The following is a 23,150-nucleotide window of genomic DNA, read 5'->3' as shown; positions in this document are numbered from 1 at the left end:
GACCAGACAACGCGTCGAGCAGCAGACAAGCAGAAGGGCCCCACGCAGATCTCGTGGAGGCTGGAGGGCTGATCTTCGGTGCAGGAGCTGCTCGGAGTTGGGGCTTCTCAGTCCCCAGAGCACTTGGTCGAGTTTACCTTGGGAGTCGTGCTGGAAGCGAAGTGCAGGTTCGTTCAAGATGGCCGGTCCCACGTGTCTCGCCGCACCCACGGATCTCAGCTTTGCTGTAGATGTGAGTTGAGGTCGGAGAGGTCTGGGAATCCGGGTCTCATCGGGCTCTGAAGTCTGGATCCTCGAGGGAAGACGACAAAGTGAAGCCGCTGGATGCTTGATGGTGCCTGCAGTTGCAGGGTAGCCACTCCTTGCCCACAAGGGAGATTCTTCAGTCTTCTGTGGAGCAGAACGTCGAAGGCCAGAGTTTCTTCTTGTTGAATAGTACAGGATAATCTAATTTGGAATGGGACCAGCTCCTACCTTAATTCTCCTAAAGGGGGCTGCACTACTGACTAGGTCCCTCCCCTGGGTGGGACCAGGAAGGGGGGTGGTTACACCCCCTATCCTTTGTCCGGTTTCCCGCCAGAACTGGGGCTGGGATGCCCCAGCAACTGGTTTGAACCGGTGTATGCACAGGGCACCCTGTGTGCCCCAGGCATGTCTCATTCCTTTCAGGCCTCCCTACCTCAATGCACAAAATCCTGTCTGGGGTGGTGCTAGCACCTCCCAAGGCAGGAAACCCTTTGTCCAAGCCATCCTTGCTGGAAGGACTCCCAGCAGCAGGAGGTCAGACTTGTGTCTGTGGTGGCAGCATCCATTTTGCGATGCTGAGGCTCGAGTTAACTTTAACCGGGGTTCACAGTTACATACATGTCGTGTCCCTCTAGAAGGGTGGAATGCTACCCCCGTCGCCAGAATTGGCGAGGGGGTAGTATTCCAAATCGTATGACACCTTACTCGACATGTTTTGATAATGTTATACCAGAGTTAGCATTTAACAGCGAGGTTGATAATGCACTTAAGAGTATATGGTATAGCGTTATCATGGAACAGCTATTAGGACTTGGTTCCGCAAGCTGCAAACGGGCTCAGCTCATGCCAGAGCACCATCTCACATAATTCCAAGCACTCTGCCTTCAGGATTGATAAGGCCTTCCATAGGAGTGACTGATAGGATTATATGTGTCCATTTTAGGGTTAGATATAGGTATACTATATCTACAGCAAAGGGTGTTTACACCACCTTGCCCCAGCTGTCATGCAGCCAGTTGTGTCAGATTTAGATGGCCAGCCAGGGGTGGCATAATACATGCTTCTGCCCCTGGGTGGCCCTGGGTACACCTAGGCCCTGGGTACAGGGACTGATAAGGTGGCCCAGTACCAATTGGTAAATGCACCTAAAGTACATGGTTGTCAATTTAGAGAGAGAACAGCTAGGCTGTGTGTTTGATTAGCAGGCCCACAGCCAGGGAAAGTCGTAAACCAGTGAAGCAAAAAGCAAAAATCTGGGGTGACCATAGGATTGCAGACCCCACTCTCCTACACTCTGTCACTGAGGTCACAAGACCCTTGAGGCCAGTCCACCTCACCCATTGGTACCTCCATTGGCCTTTATAAGCAATAGTGGTGCAACTTACCTAGGGTTGGAATAGTAGGATTTGCATGCACACCAAACTTAGGGGGTGATTATAATGGCGGTGGGACCGCCACATCACCCTGTCAGTGGCAGTCCCACAGCCATCGGTGACTGCATCACCGCCAGCCATATTACAATGGCGGGTGGTTCCCTGGGGATCGGAAAGACCAACCGCCACGCACCCGAATGGCTCCTTGAGCCCACCAGTGCGGCGGAGGGGTTCGTGGTTCCTACAATGCTGGTGGTGCCTACCAGGCACCACAGTAGGGATTAAGATATCCCTTGCCTGCCAGCCTAGCCGTGGCCATTTACCCGCCATGGAAAAGTTGTCAGAAAGGGACATTGGGCATTAGCAGGCCCCTTTCCCCCCCAGCCCCCAGACATGGGACCTGGGGGGCATCTAAGAAGCCTACATATCACTGCACCATGTGGCAGGCACCACATTGTGCCTTCCACGTAGTGCAGAGATATATTTAACATGTCAGTTTTTACATTGCGGCGGATGATGCAGCCAGCAGTACCTGCTGCAATGTAAAAGATAGGCACAGCGAACGCCGTAGTGGCGGTCGTATTGTAATGCCCATCGTGGGGCCGCCACCTTGAAGGCCAGCGGTCCCATTCCCTGATTCGATGTCAGACAGACTGAAGTCCGTCTGCCATCGTAATCAGCCCCTAAGTTTGCAAATGTCATGGTCTCTGCTTCATGCACAAACACTTTTAACATGTGCAGCCTGCTTTCGGGCCACTGGAGTTATGCAGCAATGGAGGCCAAAAGTATGTCGCAGTGTTGACTAAATTATGCAACAACAAAAAGGCTGCAGCGTAATGCGGTGCATTTTATGATACTTTATTATTTTGACAAAGTTATACATACTAACAGCCTCTGCAAAGTTTTTGCCTCATTTGTACCTGTGTAACATACAAATGAAGCAGTGGGAAAGGTGACCAGTCAACCTTTGCAAAGGGCCCTACACTTCACAGCAAAATAAGTCACATTTCTTTTAGTAATTTTTGATCCATTTGAGCTACAAAATTGTTTTGGATCAAATCATTAGATTATGCAGCAGATGATGTATTATGTGGCAAATATGATACAGCCAACATTTTTCCACTTAACTTAATTTTGCCCCAACATTGTAGTTGAACTGTGACAACATACCTGCTTTTCTCAATATTTCACTTCGAAAGTATGTGATTTATTTATTTAACGGGCGGTGATGTGTATAGGGTCACTGGAAAGTCCACAAGGTTGTCCCTGTCCCCCCCAGAATTTTAGAGTCTCCTAGGCCCCTGTTCCTAGGCCTTCTATGGGGCGTCTTACTGCTCAGAAGGCGCTCATTTCTGATATTTATCTCTTTAAATGGACCTTATTCCTTGGTTTCTCGTGTGAGAAAGTGTCGCTCGGAGTGTCACACATTTGACCTACAATGTCACACATAAGTACACTTAATTATTGGAAATGTCACACATAAGCAATCTGAAACCTTGGCAGCTATGTTTCTGCCATTGTTCCCTGCTGTTATTTTTATTAAGGGGGAAGATGTGTTGTGTCGCGGTCTAGTCCTCGTCATCTCGTGATTCCCGCTAGTTTCGCCGGGAGTGACGAGACGCGGCGGACGGCCATTCTACGATCGCGGCGCGACGGCTCTCCCTGTGTGGGGATTTCATGTGATACAGTTACCTAAATAAATAAGCAGCACTGCAATGCAGGATTTAGTCTCCATTATTGAGAGGTGTTGAACTCTCCATATTCCACACTGCACTATTACAACTCCATTGTGTACTTTCTGTACCTAACATTTCTCCGGTCAAACGTAGCTAACTGCGATGTGTTCTGGTGTCAAAAACAGAAATGATGGGCACTATGCAAAACCTCCACAAGAAATATTAAATTGCCTTCCTTTGAAGATCATACTTTTAGCAGTCTATTTTTCTGCGATGTAATGGCAGTTGGCCTCATCAAGAGTGAATAGTAAATATACAGTTTGTCTTAGGTTTTACGGCTATCCCATTTGCTCAACTGCCCTTTTTCTGTTGGAAGAAGCATTCTATGTTGATAAATTCCAAAACCTCACAGTGATGACATATGACCTAGTTACAAATTTCTTCCCCTAATTGAGGTCAATGGAATTGAACAAACAACGAATTATAATAAACAACGGAAGTAGAGAGAAAACAAAAACTCTAGACCCACGCTGTACACGCTGAGGAAGGAACTAACTGCCTGCCACACACAGTATGGCCGCGATTTTTCTAAACATGACAAATGCCACGGCACGTCAGCTGTTCTCTTCCCGACTATGTTAAAGCAGGAAATGATACTGCAGAGCCGTTGCGGTCCGATCAAACATCTACACATGAAAAGGGGAAAATGCCCCTCGTTTTGTATCTACCTGCTGCAAACTGCGGTCCAACTTCCTATGCGGCCTCTACCGGTTACCATGAACGGGGGAGGAGCCAAGCCCGGTGTATGAAAGAAACACCGTCGTTTCAGAAGCAGCCCAAACCACGCTCAACCCTATAATAATGACAACAACGGGACATCTAAAATAGAAGACAATAAAACTGAGCTATGCAAAATAAATATATTGACATGGAAAACACAGTACGGAGTCCGCTTGCATAACACCATAAATACTCTAGGACCGAGAACGTGTGACTACATACTGAACGATCATAGGTTCTTGAAGTGAGACACATATAACAATAAGTTCTCCTAACATGGCCGCTGCCCGCGCACACTCTGACGAGTGTCGTTCCAGGTTTTAAACGTCAGCCAGGCAGATGACGAGTTTGCTCCCGCCCCCTGCCTTGGGTTCTCCGTAGGCATTGCTCCGCCCGAACTTTCGAGAAGGCTGCGGCAAAGGAAGAACAAGGAGCCGCAGAACAGCTTCAGCGCCGCAGCACCGCCCGACCTGTGACCCCACTGTGCACTTATTTTGACCCCTGCCGGTGAGAGCGCGACACCTCCCTGGTGCTCATTGTTACTGCTGATTTAATGGTTGACAGGTTGTTGTCATAGAAGGCTGAATGGGACATAGTATCCAGGTGTGGGTTCCCTGGGTGTTTGTTATTGGTAGGGGATGGGTCACGTTAATTACAATTCAAGTGCCAGTCCCTGATCTACGTTTGAGTGACGTAGCATACCCGTGACGTCACCGTTATGGCCGGTGGGTAGCGCCTGAGGGCAGGCGGCTGCGCACTGACGCCCCTAGCGGCGGGTAGTAAGGGATATTGTAGAAATCACTCCCAACACTTTTTACTCGCCATTTGAAGATACCTTTATTCCCAAGGAACTCGTGTCAACTGGGCAATTTGTTGGCCACACAGTGTAACGGGAAGCTTCAGCGTTCCCCTTCCTCGGTTGTCATGGCTGTAGAGCGAGTGTCTCTTTGAACGGACGCAACTTCTCCGTCATGGGTCGCCAGGCTTCGTTGGTAACAACGTCTCTCGGCCCCCTCCCCCTTTATTGTGTTATATTGTTCTTCCTTGTTGTCACTGTTATTGTTGAGCGAGTCATACAGCGTCAGTGGTGATGACGAAGCCATTTTGAGTCAGTTCCTCCTTCCGGGAGGCATTTGTTTATTAGCCAAATAAACGTCCTGATATTTTTTTTATCGAGATATTTATTTTTCTAACGTGGCTATAATCGATGTAGGCGTCTTTATCAACAATGGCAATCCCCACCACGTCGTGATTGAATCTAAAGTCCCAAACTATACTGGTATCTGAATTTTGATTCGGCGCACCGATGGTACAGCAATGTTATTTTGGCCCATAATGGTTGGTTCTGGCGATCTAAGACACTTGTTATGTAGCGACTTTAGCAAATGTATGTCCCATAATGTTCGAGTGAGTTAAGCCCAGGTCTGGAATAAATCGCAAAGGGGGCTTCCACAGTTTCCTTGTACTACAACGGAATTGGACACACTGTATACTGCATTTGCTCAACAGCACACTGTTGTGTCCTCCCTGCCCGGGTACTTGCCAATGAATACGTCACACACAGAGCTTCGAATAACACATCTTAACTGTTATGCCTGTAACTGCTAACTCGACCTTCTAAACTGGTCTTCACTTCTCTCTGTTCTAACGCTCGCGTCACGGTTCTCCTGAGTCCCTCGAGAGCCACAAGTGTTGTGTCATTGCAAACTCGCACAACCCTACATCTCTCACTCTGTTAAATAATACAATAATTTACAAATCTATACACAATCACAGCTATTAAAGGAGTTTTCCTGGCTCTTTGCTCACACATCCTGACCTTGCTTTCAGAAGTGGGGACATATGGTAGAAATGTACATGTACTGAGTTGGTGATGTGGAAACCGCTGCAGGCGGGGTCTTCACTTCTCCTTTCAGACTCAGTCATCACCACTTTGACATTTATTACCTGACGAGCGATGAGCCACATGTCGGTAATGCAAGGAATCTTGCATAATGAACTTCACAGGACAGTCATGTGTCCTTTGCTGATCACAACTTAAAATGGCTCGACATTGAAAGGAACATCAGATTTTCGTTATCTATGCTGACGACCAAGCACTCTATCTCCTCTTATGAACATAATGTCTTTTGCACATCAACGCTTGTTTGCATCGGCCTTCGTTTTTCTTTTATGATCCAAGTCTTTCATGCTGGTTTCTTCCTCAGTATTTGTTCTTCTGTCCGTCCATTGTGGTAACCTAGTCGTCATGGCTCTCCCGAACAGGAGGGTTGCCAGGCTTTCACCTGTGGCCGAGTTATGGGTTGAATGGTAAACATTGACCTGTGGGCAAAGAGGTGTGCTCTTCTGATGCTTCGCATTAAGATGACAGATTGTCTAAATTCCCGACTGTTGAGAGGGTGAGGCCTGTCCGATTTTAAGATTGCAGAAACACCCCATATTGTGAAGATGCTATCTAGTCTTTTGATGACTCGAGTGATAGATGAAAGATCTCTCAGCGGAAAACACTAGTACTCCTCAACAATCACCATAAGGTGATGTCTGTTGTCAAGAGGACTGAAGAAGCAATTCTTTCCTATACATGCTGTGACAATTCTGACATGCTTACGGTGTAGTGTGTTAACTGGTTTTTGATGACCGGCAGTTGCAGAGATGACAGGCCTTGAATTCTCGTTCAACTTTCTTTGAAATATGGAAACCAGACTGTGTCTCAAAAAACTTGTTTTGTGGCAACAATTCCACAGTGTCCTTCATGGGCTGCTCCAATTAACTTGCAGACTCTCCGGAATGACAATTCTCGCACCTCTTCGAGTAATACCTTCCTGCGTAATGAACAGATCATCTTTGACATTTTAAAATTTCTGGTATACAATGTCTCTGTTAAGAGGTTGAGGGTGCTGATACAAAGACTGGTGTGTAATAATGGCTTTTAGTTATAGCATGTCTGTAGGAAAGTGGCTTTCTGTGGCAGTAACCCCCACTTTTTGCCAGATTTCTGATGCACTTTGACTGAGTGTGCCCTGGGTCCCTGCCAATCAGGTTCCCTGGGCCTGTGTTCAACATGCACTGGCAAAGGCAGAAGCTAAACGGCTGAGAGAGGGGCCACATCCTGCACAACAGGGCACTGAGCTGTGAAGAGGTGCAGAATGAACTGTTGCACAGGGAAAAGGATCTTCATATAACCTCACCTTATCACAACACCCAGTCAGAAAATAATGTCAAACTCATGCAGCCTCCCTTACATTGCCATGACTATCGTACCAGCGGATAAAAAAGTCAACCGCAAATGGCTGGACCAAAAGCACACTCTCTCTGTACTGTGTGGTAAAATAGCATCTCTGATGAATAACTACAGCTGTCTGTCCGCAAGACCTAAAAACATTAAAGTGCACAATTCTGCAACACTGATTAAGAATTCTATTTTCAGACTGCCATGTGATGCTAAAAAGAAAGAAAATGAACGTTATCAGGTAATTCGTCCCAATCATCGATTTCAAACAAATTAAAATAGGTTCGTTTTGGAAAGCGCACACTCACTAGATTCCCCAGTGACGCATGAAAACGTCCTACACATGTGTTCCAAGCCCCCCCAAACTCCAGTTTTATGTTAACGGCTGCATTAGTCCAGGGCAACACATCCGTGACATCCACCACACTGCCAAGTCACCCAACCGGAGGGCGAACTGGGCTGGGCGTCATGCTCTCTGCAAAGCAACTCACGTGTTGAGCAGAACTCTCCTCTCAGCCCACAGGGGCCATGAATCTCCTTGCCCATCTGGGAGCCCAGTAGGACCTCAAACTGCTTTCTTGTAGACTACATGAATTCAGTGGGGGTCAAGGTAAAGGTGTAAATTCAATATGCACTAAACGCCGAGAAGTACTTTCATTACCACCGCTCCGCAATGGTGCAAGCCAGGTTCCACAATTACACAATGCCCAAGCTAGATACATTCCTCCCAAAAGTGTCAACACTGCCGCAAGCCAACAGCACCTCACCAAGGCCTTACAATAATAGAAGAGATAATAAGGCTCTGGACAATGCAACAAAATGTGAACACAATCTTTCATACTAGAATTCGATTGCTTTTCTGACCCCTGTGCCTCATGTAAAAATGGAAAGGTGAGGTGCGAGTCATTACTGGAAGAAGACTGAGCTCCAGCAACTTTATTTCTGAACACCTCATGGTCGTCGGCTTTGATCCACTTTAGAACCAGAACAAAGGCTGCACACCTTAAATTCCTGAAAACAAAAGCAGTCTCAACAAGCTGAAGAAGCAGTGTTGCCGGCGGGGGCGAAACCAGGAAGTCAGGCATCCTTGCCCGTGACATCGGCAGGGCCTATGACGCGGCCGGAAGAGGCCGGTGTTTCTCGTAGATGCGGGGATCCCATCATGGAGGGAGAGCCCCGCGGTAGCGTGAAAATCCAGAGAAGTGCTCCGCGTGTGGAGATGCGCCGGAGAAAAGGAGCGCAGCGAGGCGACGAGACAAAAGAGCACGGTGAGTGGAGGGGGGGATATGTGTGTCTGTGTGTGTGTGTGTGTGCGCTCGCGTGTGTGTGTGTGCGCGCGCACGTGAGCCCGTGAGTGGTGGTGGTGCTGGTGGTGGGGGAGAAGGGTGCTTGCGTGCGTGCCTGCCTGTGTGTGTGTATGCCTGCCTGCGTGTGTGTGTCTGTGTGCGGGTTTGCGGGGAATCTGAGCCAGGGGACGGGCAGCCAGATAGAAAAGCGCGAACCGTGCTCACACGGACAAATCTGAGACAGCAGAGGCGCGTGGCCGAATGCTGTCTCAGATTCCCACGAAACTAAAAACAATAGGTACCGAGCTAGACCGCGCATGCTACGCATGCGCAGCTCTAGCTCGACCTAAAAAGCTGCCCACCCTGAAACGAGCATCCGAGTAAAGCAGTTTAAGGTGACAGATAGGTAATTCTGGAGGTCATTGCCAATTAACAACATATGGTTGTGTACAACAGATTTTTTTCTTGCTCTCCATTTGCCACCTGGAATCTTTCTTCATGGGCTGCTCCAATTAACTGTTGTTGCAGACTCTCCGGAATGATAATTCTCGCACCTCTTCAGGTAATGCCTTCCTGCGTAATGAACAGATCATCTTTGACATTTTAAAATTTCTGGTATTCAATGTCTCTGTTAAGAGGTTGAGGGTGCTGATACAAAGACTGGGGTGTAATAATGGCTTTTAGTTATAGCATGTCTGTAGGAAAGTGGGTTTCTGTGGCAGTACCCCCACTTTTTGCCAGATTTCTGATGCACTTTGACTGAGTGTGCCCTGGGTCCCTGCCAATCCGGTTCCCTGGGCCTGTGTTCTTTCCCTAACCTGTACCATTGTTTCCAGAATGAGCACAACACTTGTCTACCAATAAGTTCCTTGTAAGGGGTACTACTGTAGCCAGGTAAAGGCCTCTGAGGGCTGCAGCATGTTTTATGCCACCCCAGAGACCTCTGCCGTCGCTGTCTGCGTGTTTTGGTGCAGCTAAAAATAAAGTGTCAACAGCACAATTCCCTGTGTGCCATGTCTGCCCAGCACTGCATGAGGCCTAGATAAGTCACCCTCAAGGCAGGGTACACTATACCTCTTTTGAAAACCTATCTGCATTAGCAGACAGGCCCCTGTAATAGCTTAGTCAATTCTTAGATAAAAGTGCACAGTAAAAGCATACTGAGTATATGGTCTGAAATGAAAGCAAATTTATAACGCGCGTACTCAGCCCAATGGGCATCAAGGCGCCTAACAAAAATTTTTTACATGACCAGAGAGCTAACTACTAGTAGGCATTCCTGAAACACCATGTTTTGAGGGCCTTTTTGAAGAGGGGCAGTGAGGATAGGGACTTAAGCTCCAAAGGGAGTGCATTCCAAAGACGAGGGGCAACTTTAGAGAAAGCTCTTCCTCCCCATCTAGTCTTCTTAGTCCGAGGGATCACCAAGAGATTCAGTTGTGATGAGCGTAAACATCTGCTGGGGACATAACCAGAGAGAAGTGATCCCAACCCATCAGATGTTCCAGCTCTCAGAGCCCTATGCACTAGTCAAATGGTTTTAAAAGAGATACGGTGCTCTATCGGAAGCCAATGAAGGCTCTTTCAGGGTAGTGTCGCAGAGGAAGAGTAGGGAATGTCTAGTGCAAATCTTGCTGCCGCATTCTGTACTGTTTGGAAGCGTTGAATCAGTCCCTTATTGATCTCTGCATACAGTGCGTTGCAATAGTCCAATCTTGAACCGACCAACGCAACCACTGTCTGTTTCCTAGCTTGCGGGGAAAGATAATGCACTATTCGTCGGAGAATCTTGATAACTCCCCAACAGGTGTCCACCGTTTCTATTGACCTGAAGGGTCATTGCCAGCGAGGTATCAAAAATGACCCCAAGGTTTCTAGCTGAATGAGAGGGGACCGGGCAGGTTCCCAAGGATGGAGGCCACCATTCATTTGACCACACATCCTGGTCCCTTCCAAAGATCAGCACCTCGGTCTTATCGCCATTCAGCCTCAAGGAGTTGAGTATCATCCAGTCAGAGACTGATTGCATACAACTCCTGAAGCTGAACGCGGAGGCGCTAACCGATTGGGTCAGCGACACCATTATCTGAGTGTCGTCTGCGTACGACACCACCTCAATTCCCTGCGCTTTTACTAATGTACCCCACATTGCAGAGATTTAGCAGGGGAGAGGTATTCTCCCAGTTTGACCCTCTGTTCTCTAAGGTCTAAAAAAGAGGACAGAAGGCTCAAAGCTGGCCCCTCCACTCCTATCTCCCTCAAACGAGATGTTAAGATCGAGGGAGATAGGGTGTCGAATGCTGCGGTCAGATCGAGTAAGACCAGCAGCGTTGTCTGTCCCTGGTCCACTTTCATTCTGATGTTGTTTGTCACCATGGTGAGCGCAGACTCCGTGCTATGGAATTTCCTGAACCCATGCTGGGTCTGATCTAAAAACCCAGAGGAGTACAGGAAGGCAGACAAGTGCGAGTTCAGGTGGGCCTCAAGCATTTTGGCGGGGGCAGGAAGTAGGGAGATAGGTCTGAAATTCTTTAAGATTGCGGGGTCAAGGGAGGGCTTTTTAAGTAGCGGCTTGACAATCGCTTTTTTCCAGACTAAAGGAAAAACCCCCTGCGACAGGGCACTATTCATTACCTCCAATAGGGGAGGGAGTAATGTGTCCCTACACTCTTTCATCACTTTGAGAGGACAGGGGTCCAAAGGAGAGGAAGATTTGGTCCTATTCAACAGTGAGTTAAGGTTATCAAGGGTGATCGGTGGGAAGTTAGAGAGGGTCTTGGCAGGATCTTTAGACCAGGCTTCTAAGTTTATGAGAGCCTGGATAATGTGGTTCCCAAGTGATTTTTTTCTGCATTTCCAGATTAACGGAGATCTCATCGATTTTAGCAAAGAAAAAGGTTGAGATCTTGTCACAGAGCTCCTGCGATCCTATCACTGGATCGGGAACTTGTAGTGAGCAGAGGGAGTCCACTACCTTAAACAGCTCCTTCGATGAGGTGAGGGAAGTTGTGAGGTCAGAGAAGAATTCTTGCTTTGTCTTGATGACCGTGGCCTTATATTCACCTAACAGTCGTTTGAGTCTCTCTGTCCATATTGTCCCATGTTATCCTCCATTTTCTCTCCTGCCTCCTGCAACCCTGTCTCATCAGCCTAAGTGGCTCAGTGAACCAGGGGGCGGAGGGCCTGCGCCTCGCTGAATATCGGCGTATAGCTGGAGCTAGAATATCTATTGCTCCAACGATGGAATTGGCAAGTTTTTGTGCTGCCTTCTCTGGGTCTGACGGCAGGGAGACAGAACTAATGAGGGGCTAGGGAATCATTAGTGATGCTTTTATAGTTCCTTTTACCCTCTCCCTGAGCCTGTCCCTTCTTGGATGGGTCTGAGTGAGAAAGGGTCAGTTCTATAGGTACTGCCAGGTGGTCTGTCCAGACGAGAGGCTCAGACGTACCCGTCTTAACCCTGGGGTCGTTGGAAAAAACCCCATCCAGCGTCTGGCCTGCCCGGTGAGTTGGACCTTTTACCAGTTGAGAAAAGCCACAAGCTTCTAGGGGGATCAACCAAGGAAGAGGTATCTTTAGAGGTGAGGTCATCTAGGTGAAAGTTAGGTCCCCTAAAATAGTAAAGTGGGGCTTGCCAACACATGGTTCCAGGATTCTGAACAGGTCACTGCTAAAATTTGATCTAGGGCCTGGGGGCCTATACATAAGAAGGCCTACCAAGGATGCTGATGGAGATGAGGAAATAAAGAAATGCAGTACCTGGAAGGGGTCGGATGGTTCAGACAGAGCATTAATACGACAGGTAAGGTGCGACTGGTAGAGAATCGCCAATCCTCCACCCCTTCGCTTAGCTCTGTTATGTTATGTTATGTTAATTTTTTGTGCGCACAGCTACTCCAGCCAAGGAGCGTCCCGGCGCATAGACAAGGAGAAACATAACACAACAGGAAAAGATAAGACATAATGGGGACAGCTAAAACAAAAAAGTTTTTATTGCTCTCCGAAAGGTCATAAGGTCCTCTAACAAACGGATTTCGACCGGGAGAGAATTCCAGGTTAATGCGGCTTTTACACTAAAAGAACGACCCCCCATGCGGCAGAGCCTAAATCTAGGGACTACAGCAAGAGCCTGGCCTTGAGAGCGGAGGGCGCGAGTGGGGACATAGAAAGAAAGATAGCTGGACAAAATTTCAGGGCCTATACCTCTCAAGATCTTAAAGGTCAAACAAAGGACCTTAAAGAGAATACGCTTCCTCACTGGAAGCCAATGTAGGGAGCGAAGGACACTCGCCACCGGGCAAAATCTGGGCAGCCCGACGATTGCTCTTGCCGCAGCATTTTGAACCCGTTGCAGGCGAGTTAACTCAGCCTGGTTGGCCCCAACCAGAAGAGAGCTAGCGTAATCCAGGCGCGAGATGATAGTTGCCTGGATCACCAGCTGTCTGGTTGGGGCATCAAAAAATTTAAGTACTGGTCTTAAGCCTCTCAGCAGACCAAAACAGCAGGCTGCTGTTTTTTTAGTGTGTCCTACAAAGGTAAGGCCCGCATCCAGCCAAATCCCCAGATTTTTCACCTCCGACACCGGGGTCGGAGTGGGTCCTAGCTCTGGAGGCCACCATTGGTCACCCCACAGCTCCACTCCCCTTCCGACAATCATTACCTCCGTTTTGGTGGCACTAAGCTGGAGACAATTTCCTGTCAACCAGCTTGCCACCGCCTTCAGTCCAGCCTGAAACCTGGGGGCATCTTGTTCCGCGTCCCCGCTGAGAGTGACCGCCAGCTGTGTGTCGTCGGCATATGAGACCAAAGTAAGGCCCCACTGCCTGGCGACATCAGCCAGCGGTCTCACATAGAGATTAAATAGCGTGGGACTCAGCGAGGACCCCTGCGGAACCCCCATGGCCAAAGGCTGGAAGCTGGACTTGAAGGGAGGGATGGAAACACAGAAGGAACGATTGTCTAGGAAGGAGCGGAACCATTGCAACGCCTGGCCACCAATCCCAGTCTCCTCGAGTCGATGCAGGAGGATGCTGTGGGATACCGTGTCAAAGGCGGCGCTGAGATCCAACAATATCAGTGCCGCCGTTTGACCAGCATCCAACCTCGCACGAAGATATTCCGCCATCACAAGAAGAGCGGTCTCCGTGCGGTATCCAGCACGGAAGCCATTTTGTGTGGGATCGAGGGCATTGGTCCGGGCCAGATGTTCTGACAGGGCCAGATTGACATGGGCCTCTGTAATCGTTGCCGGCCAGGGTAGCAACGAGATGGGTCGGTAACTTTCGGGTTTAGACGGGTCCAAGGAAGGTTTTTTGATAATTGGGGACACCACTGCCTGCTTCCACTTAGTTGGAACTATACCCGACTCTAGAGAAAGGTTGACAAGGGCACGCACAACCGGGCGCCCCATAAAGATCTGATCTCGAAAGAGAGCAGATCTTACTGGATCAGATGGAGATCCAGATTTAACTTGCAACGCAAGTTTGTCAAATCCTTCCAGAGTAAGAGGAGGGAATGAGAACAGGGTGGTTTGATGAAATGTCCCATCGGAACTTCCCAGACCAATCCCTATGCTAGGGAATGTCCGATAAATTGCTTGGACTTTTCCCAAGAAATAGGAAGCAAGGGATTCGCAGTGGGAGATGGAGCTCACGATCATAGAGGTAGTCCGCTTCGCCATGAGATCTTTCACGGCCTTGAAAATGGCCTTCGACGGGTTAGTGCTGTTTCGAAATTCTGCGGCATAAAATGCCGCTCGAGCTCGACAGATAGCCCGATGATAGAGCTTGACGGACATAGAGTATGCAGCTTTTAAATCAGCCCCATACGTCTTCCGCCATGCCCTCTCCGCCCGCCTACAGGCTCCCTTCAAGGCACGTAAGGCACCATTATACCAGGGACTCGAATCTCTAGTGTTGATTTTAGTCGATACAATAGGTATCAGAGTGTCCAGAGCCCTAGTAAGCCAAGAGCAGAAGAGGTCATATCCCTCTTCTACGCCATTCAATGGACCCAGCGGCTCCTCTACCAGAAGACGATGGAAGTCTTCTAGCCTTAGTTTGTTCCATAACCTCCTAGGTACTCGTCTTGCCGAAGAGGTAGAGGGAGTAACCGATATAGGACAAAGAATAGATACCAGGAAATGGTCAGTCCACGCTACCGGAGAAATAGATGTAATTTTAGTCTCCGGCAAGTTGGTAAAGAAGGGGTCAAGAATATGTCCCCCAATATGGGTGGACTGAGAAACCAGCTGGGAGAGTTGAAAGGCCTCTAAGTCTGAGGAAATGCTGCGTACCGTCAGGTTAGAAGGGGTGTCGAAGTGAAGGTTCAGGTCACCCATGATGGAAAAGTTGGCACAGTCGGTGACCAAAGTGCCAACAATGTCGGGGAAAGCATTTCTGATTGCCACTTCGCTACCCGGCAGGCGATACACAACCATCCCGGAGAGTGTAAACTCAGGGCTCACAGAAACCTTAAAGGAAGCACTTTCACACCCAGCAATATTGAGGGCACTCCACACACAGGAAAAACTGGATCTGACTATAAGAGCTATACCACCGCCTCTAGAGGATCTATTCAAGGTGAACATAGAGTAGCCAGGGGGGCATGCAAGATTGAAAATAGCAGCATCCGCTTCCTGGAGCCAGGTTTCAGTAATGGCAAAGATGTCTGGGGCTTCATCCTCAATAAGATCGTAGATGTTCTGATGATGTTTCAATACTGATCTAACATTTAGATTTAGAATCCGCAGAGAGGAAATAGAATCCTTAATGCGGTGAACATCTGAACGGTTTTTCCGGGGGATGGACCCCGGAGGGTCAAGTACCCAACCATTACATGGGCAGCGGTATGGGCCGCAGAGCGGAAGGACAGGCGGAAGATTGCATCTATGACTCACCTGACCGATGGAATATAGGCTCTCTCTGGTGTATGTCAGCATTGCGACACAGTGCGATGGAATACTGGTCGCAGTCCAACAACCGCAGCGTCCCGCACGTCCTTAGCGCGGACGGGCGCAGACGGGCACGACTCCGGCCACGCGGAGGCGCGCCCGCTACGCGAATCCGCTACGCTAGGGGAGGAGCATTAAATAGGCGTTCCCCCGCTGGCGCATGCGCAATGAAGCGCTGTCCGATCTACTGCCTCTCCCCCAAACCAAGATGGCCGCCACCCCCAGGCACCGGACCCGCCAAGCGGCGGTGATGTCACAATTTAAGTGCAAGTGAGGGGAGATGGTAAGCGAGGGTCTGAAGACCTAAAAGAAAGAAAAATAATTAAAATGCTTCTCAGCGAGCGCAGTCAAATCTGTGCAATGCATAGCCCTCCGGGATAGCCATTAGAAGGTTGTGTCCTGAGGTTTCAGTGGCCCAAGTTTCCGTAATAAAAACCCATACAGGCCTTCTAGACATCACAAAGTCATGGAAGGCTACATTGTTTTTAATTATGGAACGAACATTAATAAGGTATCCTTTCTCCGAGTGAGTGCATTTAGACGAGGAGCAGATAGTTTGAGGTGGATCAGTAAGCAGGGGGTGGAAGTATCTGGGCCCCGAGTACAGGCGTTGTGTGAGGCAATAAGCAGTAATTCCTCAGGGGTGTAACTATGATTGCATAGGAGATCACTCGGTTTCAAGACTGACATTTCCTCCGAAGTATAAGAATATAATACCTGAGGAGGTGGCTCGGGGTAACCGGAGCGCAGCCCGTCCTGCAGCCCGTCCTCAGCGCTGACGGGCTGAACTCTGGCGTAACTCCGGCGTTTACCCGGTGTTCCCGCTGCGCGTCAGCATGGCCTCCTTTAAATAGACGACTAGCGCCCTTGTGACGCCTAGACCGTCCAACTACCTCCTAGCACCTTCGGGCGTGCCTCTACTACTCCAATATGGCCGTCGAAGTGCTTCAATGCCAGTAAGAAGTGTGCTTGTGACGCGGGACTCGCCCAACAGCGGTGCTTTAGTAGTTTTTATAGTGCAAGAATCTGGCCAAAATTAAGAACAGGGTAAAACGAAAATAAAACACAAATGAAATCCAAAACAGGAAATTTTTAAAAACGCCTCTTGAGTCAGGCGATGTAGAGGTATCAAATGCAGCGTACTCTAGGTCAGCGTATCCAGAAACTTGTTGTTGTGAGTTTCCTAGCACCATAATGGCTTAGCTGAGTCTTGGGCTGTTTGGTATCAAACATCTCAGATTAATAAACCTGCACTGATTCCAGTGTCAGATTTATTATTCCATGCTCTCAGAGGTCCCTTCATGAGGGGACTCCTGAACCAAGCCAACAACTGGTGGGTTCCTGACTAGTGAACACCAGCCTGCCACTACAAGACAGATTTCTGGACCCGTGGATTGGAAGTCTTTGCTCCGTGGGCCCAGAAACAAGCCTTCCCTGGACAGGTCTTGAAGAGCCATCTAAGGCAGAGGAGCGTCAAAGGCCTTTTCACCTTTGCAACGCGACCCCCAGCCTCTCTTGCTAGCAGGAGCAGGCCTCCTTCCTGTCTTCGCCGCCTTTTCGGTGGTAAGACATGTGGGAAAATCAGGAAAGCCCAGAAGGTGTGCCCACCTCTGCCAACCCAACTCAGGTGGGGTAAGGCGAGGTGAAGCCTATTCTTGAGTGCCCTCCATCTTATAGATAGAAGGCATCATCCTATCAGGCTCAGGGAATATGCTCACTCCCCCATGTGGGGTGAGCACACTAAGGGTGCAGTCACGCTAAGGTCAGCAGCCCATTGCCTGCTACCTTGCTACCTTAGTAACGCCCCTAAATACAGTATTTAGGGGCACCCCTGAACCCAGCTCGTAGTTCCTGACAACCTAAGAAGATTTAGCAGAAGTCCAGGCGACCACTGCATTGGCCCCAGCCCCACCGGCTTATCTGCACCTTCGAGAAACCCCCGTAGCACGTCGAGTCTGAGCCTGAAGACCAGCGGCCTCCAAAGACCAGGGAGGACTGATCAGCTTCGAAAAAGACCCAATACTGCAGAAGACAGTGGCTAGGTTTTCAAAATAAACTCCAAGGCCCAGCGGAACAACGAAGACTCACCTTCCAGACCTACCTCTGCACCCAACGCCCATGGCTTGAGTCCAGGAGAGGTTCCGTAGCGGTTTTGAGCCTGAATCCGTCGAAGGGTGACATCCCTCAGCCTTTGTGACTACACCTGCAGCCTGTGCACCAAGACTCCCCTCGACCGCTACATGCCCAGTAAGGAGACACCTGATGTCCAAGGACACTCCTGCCCCCTCTGGTTTTGGAGACTAGAACCAACTGTGTCATGACGTCGCCTATCATCTCAACTCACTCTCCTGGTTCCGCCAAAGGGACCCCCTGGTCTGAGCATGCAGCCTGAAACCATAACTGACGATCTCCTTAGAGTAACATTGGCCACCCAACACTGTGTTGAGCACCCAGCCATCCCTGCGCCGCTGGTGTGGTAGTTTTGGTGCTGCCATTGACCCCCATTTTTACTTAGCTCAACTCCTGAAGATTGTTCACCAAGGCTGCTTTACCTGCCAGTGAGCAGCCTCCAACCCATGTGCCCCTGGTCCACACTTACTAGCATTGGCACCCTTGCACTGTGCACGTGGTCGCCTTGGTGCTGCTGTAGGTGCCCCCTGATTGCATAATTGAACCTTGGGGAACCTTGGTTCTACTTCAAAAGGACTACACTAAAATTCGTTTTTCCTACCTGCAATTACTAACTTTGTTTTTCCAACCGGATTGCATGGTGTGCCCTTTTACTTCATTTTTTTTAGTGTTGGCTCTGCCTTACATTGCAACAAATTAACTTAGTGTCTACAAGTGAATTGTCCTGCTTACCGATGTACTGCAGTACCTAAGCTGTATTCTTTGTATGTTTCTCCCTAAATTGAGAAAAATAACTGTTAAGTAACTAGAAATAATTGAAGTAATTTCCCGTAATCCAAAACGTGTATTTTTTTTATTGTGCAAAGTAACTCGTATGCTTATACAAAACCAGTACACACTGTAATTGGAAAAGTATTACTGCTTTGAAAGTATCACTTACCTGGAACTAAGTAGTTCTTGGTTTTAGTAATACTATAACAAAGTAACAACTTTTTATACAAACAACCGTTCTGGTTTCAGTCTTTGTGTGTGTGACATCACTTCTTGCCTGAGTGTGTACGATAAATGCTTAACACTTCCCTCTGATAAGCCTAACTGCTCAACCACACTACCAATAAATAGAGTACAGTATTATCTGCTTTAGCCTCTGCTATACCTTTGGGGACTCACAGGATTCTGTGCACTCTGTACCTTACCCCGTGGTATAGTATATACAGAGCCAGCTTCATACAATGTCACTATCTTGACTTGTGGCAGTGACAATTTGCTCCAATTAAATGGCAGCTGAGGGGTGTTGAATTCACAATGAAATTTATATATGCTTCAGCTGTCTTAGAATAGGTGCCAGGGTATTGTAGGAGGCACTTGTGAGAAGTAGTCAGCCGGGTTTTCATCTTTCCCTGGACGATGCACAGTGGTGAAGTTGTATTCTTGTAATCGCAAACCCCATCTTTCACCGTGAGGAGGCATTTTTCCTTTGGATTGCCAAAGATGGTCAACAATGCTTGACCCATTACAAGCGTGAAGGGCTTCCCATACAAGAATAAATGGATATGTCCACGCCACTGCTAAGCTTCCTTCCTCGGGTTGTGAATAAACTGGTTCAGTTTGGGACAAACTTCTGCGTGCAAACACACAATACGTCTTGAAGCATAAGTTAAACCTACCTCAGCGAGCAAATGACACACTTGCGTGAGAGCTTTATCGTGCTCCTTCTGTGTAGCTCCAGAAACCAATGTCATCACTATAATTGAATGCAGGCGCAGTGGCCCGTATGATATGTCGAAGGACACCCTGAAACAGCTCGGCAGCTGATGACCCACCAAAACTCTGTCTTTTGTAACAGAACAGACCAATATGTGTAGAAAAGGTGGTAATGTACCTGCAATTCTCCTCAAGTTCCAACTGATGGTATCCTTTATTCAGAGCAAGGAGAGCGAATACATTCGCACCATTCAATTGTTTGTTTACATCCTCAATGTGCGGACCTGAATGTCATTCTTTCAGTTGCCTTGTTCGCTTTCTGCATTTCTACGCAGATGCGTACAGCTCCTTCGCAGACCTTTTTGGGAACTACCACTATGGGAGAAACCCATGGAGTCGGACCAGTGGAACGTTTAAGGATTCAAGTTCTTTTTCAACAGCTTCCTGTAAATGAAAGGCAATTAGTCTGTCTTTGAGCTGTAGAATGGACGCCCTCAATAATGTCTAATTGGACTTTCATATTCTTTAGTTTTCCCAACCCATGAATCAACTAAGGGAATTGACTTACTATTTTGTGATGAGCATTCATGTTATACTTCACTGATATCAGTCCCATATCCGCAGCTGTGCTGAAGTGGGGTAAACAGACGCTTGATGCCATATATTTAAGTACATGAATGGGTGCTTGTACTTTCGTTTTCTTGTATTTCATCATTGCTTCAAATGCACCTTGACTCGTCAGTGGTGTCGATGCAGCCTACGTATACACTTTAGTTTTTGATGGTTAAATCTGTGCAATAGAGACCTCTGATTATATTTCTGCACAGGCATAATGTTTATCGACACACCACTATTGAATAATGAACGGTATTGATCAGCTGTTGACTTTTAATGTGATTTTTTTTTTTTAGTTCTTGCCTAGCGATGCAGTGCATGCGCTGCTCACGTAAGCGAGATCTTTTGTTGCCAACTTGCTTAGCATGCCGGACAGGATAGGTGCATGCGCCCACAAGACAAGCCATGTGGACGCGTACGGCTGAAGACGTTAGCATAAATCAGCAGGCATGCGAGGACCGGAGATGTTCACGTGCCTAGGGCTCAGCTCGCTCCCTCCCTCGCTCCCTCCCTCTGTCCCTCCCTGTCTATGCGCACGCAGGACAGGAGCTATGCATGCCCGCTCGCACAACACCAACAGCTTATTTAAAATGCGCCTCAGCGTGCTCCTGTTGCCACCTCCCTCGGGCCAATCCTCGTTATTCAGTGCGCCCGCTCGCACAATGCCAACAGCTTTTTCTTGTTCTGGATCCATTTCACAGGGAGCAAATAAACACAAGGACAGTGAAGGTAATACCTGTTTATCGTAAACACAGATTTGTATACTTCAAACAATTATATTAATGTAAGGTTGCGACCTGCCTTCTCGGATTTAAACCGGTGACTGCAGGCTGCACACGTATTGCTGCTTCCAGCTAAACTAACCTAAAGAGTTGTAGTTGTTTCTTCCATGCTTCAAAGCCAGGGCTGCTGATTTGCATGTGCCCGGAGAAGTTCACGTGCGTAGGGCTCAGCTCACTCCCTCTTTCCCTCCCTCTCTACGCGCACGCAGGCCAGGCGATATGCACGCGCGCTCGCGCAACACCAACAGCTTTTTTAAAATGCGCCTCGGCTTGCTCCTGTTACCACCTCCCTCGGGCCAAGTCTCGTTATTCAGTGCGCGCGCTCGCACAATGCCGGCAGATTTTTCTTGCCCCGTACGTAACTGTATTTTTGATTTGGGCTTTTGGTTGGTTCAGTGGAACGCAGGTGAAAACATGATTCTTATTTTTTACACGAAGATTCCCAAAAATAACTGCGAAGTGTAAGAAAAACATGTGATGGGCATAGACCAGTAATTGTGGTATACATATGATTATCCTTCTTTAAAAATAGCATGTTTTCCTCTTCATCTTCACTCATCATGAGCTCATGATATCCTGAGGGAGGCCAGCAGACAGTAAACTGACAACGGATTTACAATATTAGGAGCTGTGGCATACACCGCAGAGGTGTACCGTGGTTGTGCCCCCTTTGCGGTTCTCTGCGGGCTGTCAGGGAGACACCAGGAAGATGACGAATAGCAGGATGGCGTCTGATTCCGCTCCTAGGTGGCAATTATCGATGACCTTGAGGAAGTGCTGCCGAAGGCAGCAGAAGTAATAGGCGCATTGACAGGAGGATCTTGGAGAAAAAATGAGATGCGCCCAAATGCTCATCCTGGGATCTGGCGGCCTGTGGGTGCTATGACATTAGGCTTCAAGGCCCTCGTAACGTGAGCAAGAGGAGGCCACATTCGCTTGTCAAGGCACACTGTGCTAGTGTCACAGGACAGTGCTATAGCTAAAAGCTCGGAGGGCAACTGTGAAAACGTGGAAGACTTACAAAAGCCGATCAGACGGAAAATTGTCTAAAGCAGGGGTGTCCAGCAGGGATGGATCCATGACCGGTATTCAGAATAACCAGTGGCCGTATAAACGGAACTCATCTATGTAAACTTTATTCAAATGCATTGTATGTGAGTATCCTGAAAACCTGACCTGTAGCTGACCTATGGACAGACTCAGGCGCTCAATGCCTGGCAATTATACTGGGCCGCATTTAATTCCATCATTTTTTAACTCTTCTCCGCAAGTGGCAGATGTTAATTTGATTAGTTCATCCCTTTTTAGGTCTCGCTCTGGAGACTATTGTTGTTGAGATGCCTCTCAAGGGAGACAAACTGGGGCACGCGCGGTGATTGTGGTTTGTGGACGCGCTTACACATACAGCCCCTGCTTTCGCTTGGCTCTCTCTCTCGCACACACACACACACGATAAAGGAATAATAAATAAAACCTACATACTAAGTGCCTTCATTTGGATAATTCATTTACTCAACACTTACCGCTCTAATGTAATTAAGAAAATTGCACTGTAGATTAGTCCTTGCTTTCACATTTACCACGGGCTCAAATTAGCACTGTCCTCTATGGCCTACCCTTGAAACCAGCGTTTATGGAAGTAGTGAGTGATGAAGCGTCAGTGTGAAAGGCAAGCTTTCAATTTGGAGGTTTGATTGCTATCGTTTAACCGAACGACAACGCCCATGCGCAGACCGCAGACACCAGTCTAATCTGAAAGTACGTTCAAAAGCTGGGAAAATAGAACGCTTCTCGTGTATTAATTGTTGTGTGTTTCAATGAACATAAATCATATTTCTGTTTACACATACATACTTTTATATATTAGGATTCCAATAGAAGCACTAATTGTCGATTAGCTATTTGCCTTGCAATGCAATATCATCTACAAAATAGGCGAAATTCTAAAAGGTACACAATCTGTATAATTCATCGTTTTATAAACAATACACATCAAGCAGGTTGTCCGTGCCTCACTAGTGCACTTGATAACCGAGATTGCACAGATGACTGGGAGCTTCAGTAGTGAAAAGATATGGTTTAAAAAGTGGTTTATAAAATGAGGTGACCTTTAACGCCAGTTATTTATGAATGCAGATATACACGGTTAGGCCACTCCAACCCCCCCCCCCCACCCCCCCAACCCTCACATGCGCAGCGATCCCGGCTGCCTCTCCGGTTGCACAGCTGCCGAGACAGGGCCTCCGCCCGTTCACAGCCCCTATTAGCTGGAGCTAGCGGCAGCGCACAGGGCCAAACGTCACTGCGCGAACGGTCTGACGTCACTGGCAGACATTGCTTGTTTTTTGTTGTTGCGCAGATTGAACATAGTACTTAA

The 23,150-nt window shown here is 48.2% G+C and overlaps 2 protein-coding genes across 3 annotated transcripts in view; one reads left to right on the top strand and one right to left on the bottom strand.

Annotated features, from left to right (window-relative positions):
• LOC144818779 (aprataxin-like) overlaps positions 1-4,142 on the bottom strand; it is a 239,295-nt gene extending 235,153 nt beyond the window's left edge. Inside the window, exon 1 of one of the 2 annotated variants that reach the window (XM_078676519.1) lies at positions 4,024-4,142. The gene's annotated coding sequence lies outside the window, so the exon portion shown is untranslated. The remainder of the gene's footprint in view (positions 1-4,023) is intronic. The other variant, XM_078676520.1, reaches the window with a different exon arrangement.
• A 277-nt stretch (positions 4,143-4,419) lies between these two features.
• Positions 4,420-23,150, top strand: part of DNAJA1 (DnaJ heat shock protein family (Hsp40) member A1) — a 165,884-nt gene continuing 147,153 nt past the window's right edge. The window contains exon 1 of the mRNA XM_078676518.1: positions 4,420-4,582. The gene's annotated coding sequence lies outside the window, so the exon portion shown is untranslated. The remainder of the gene's footprint in view (positions 4,583-23,150) is intronic.

The sequence above is a fragment of the Lissotriton helveticus genome, chromosome 2_1, assembly GCF_964261635.1.
Source record: "Lissotriton helveticus chromosome 2_1, aLisHel1.1, whole genome shotgun sequence".
In the NCBI taxonomy this organism is placed as follows: Eukaryota; Metazoa; Chordata; class Amphibia; order Caudata; family Salamandridae; genus Lissotriton; species Lissotriton helveticus.
This window is presented reverse-complemented; position numbering and strand designations above follow the sequence as displayed.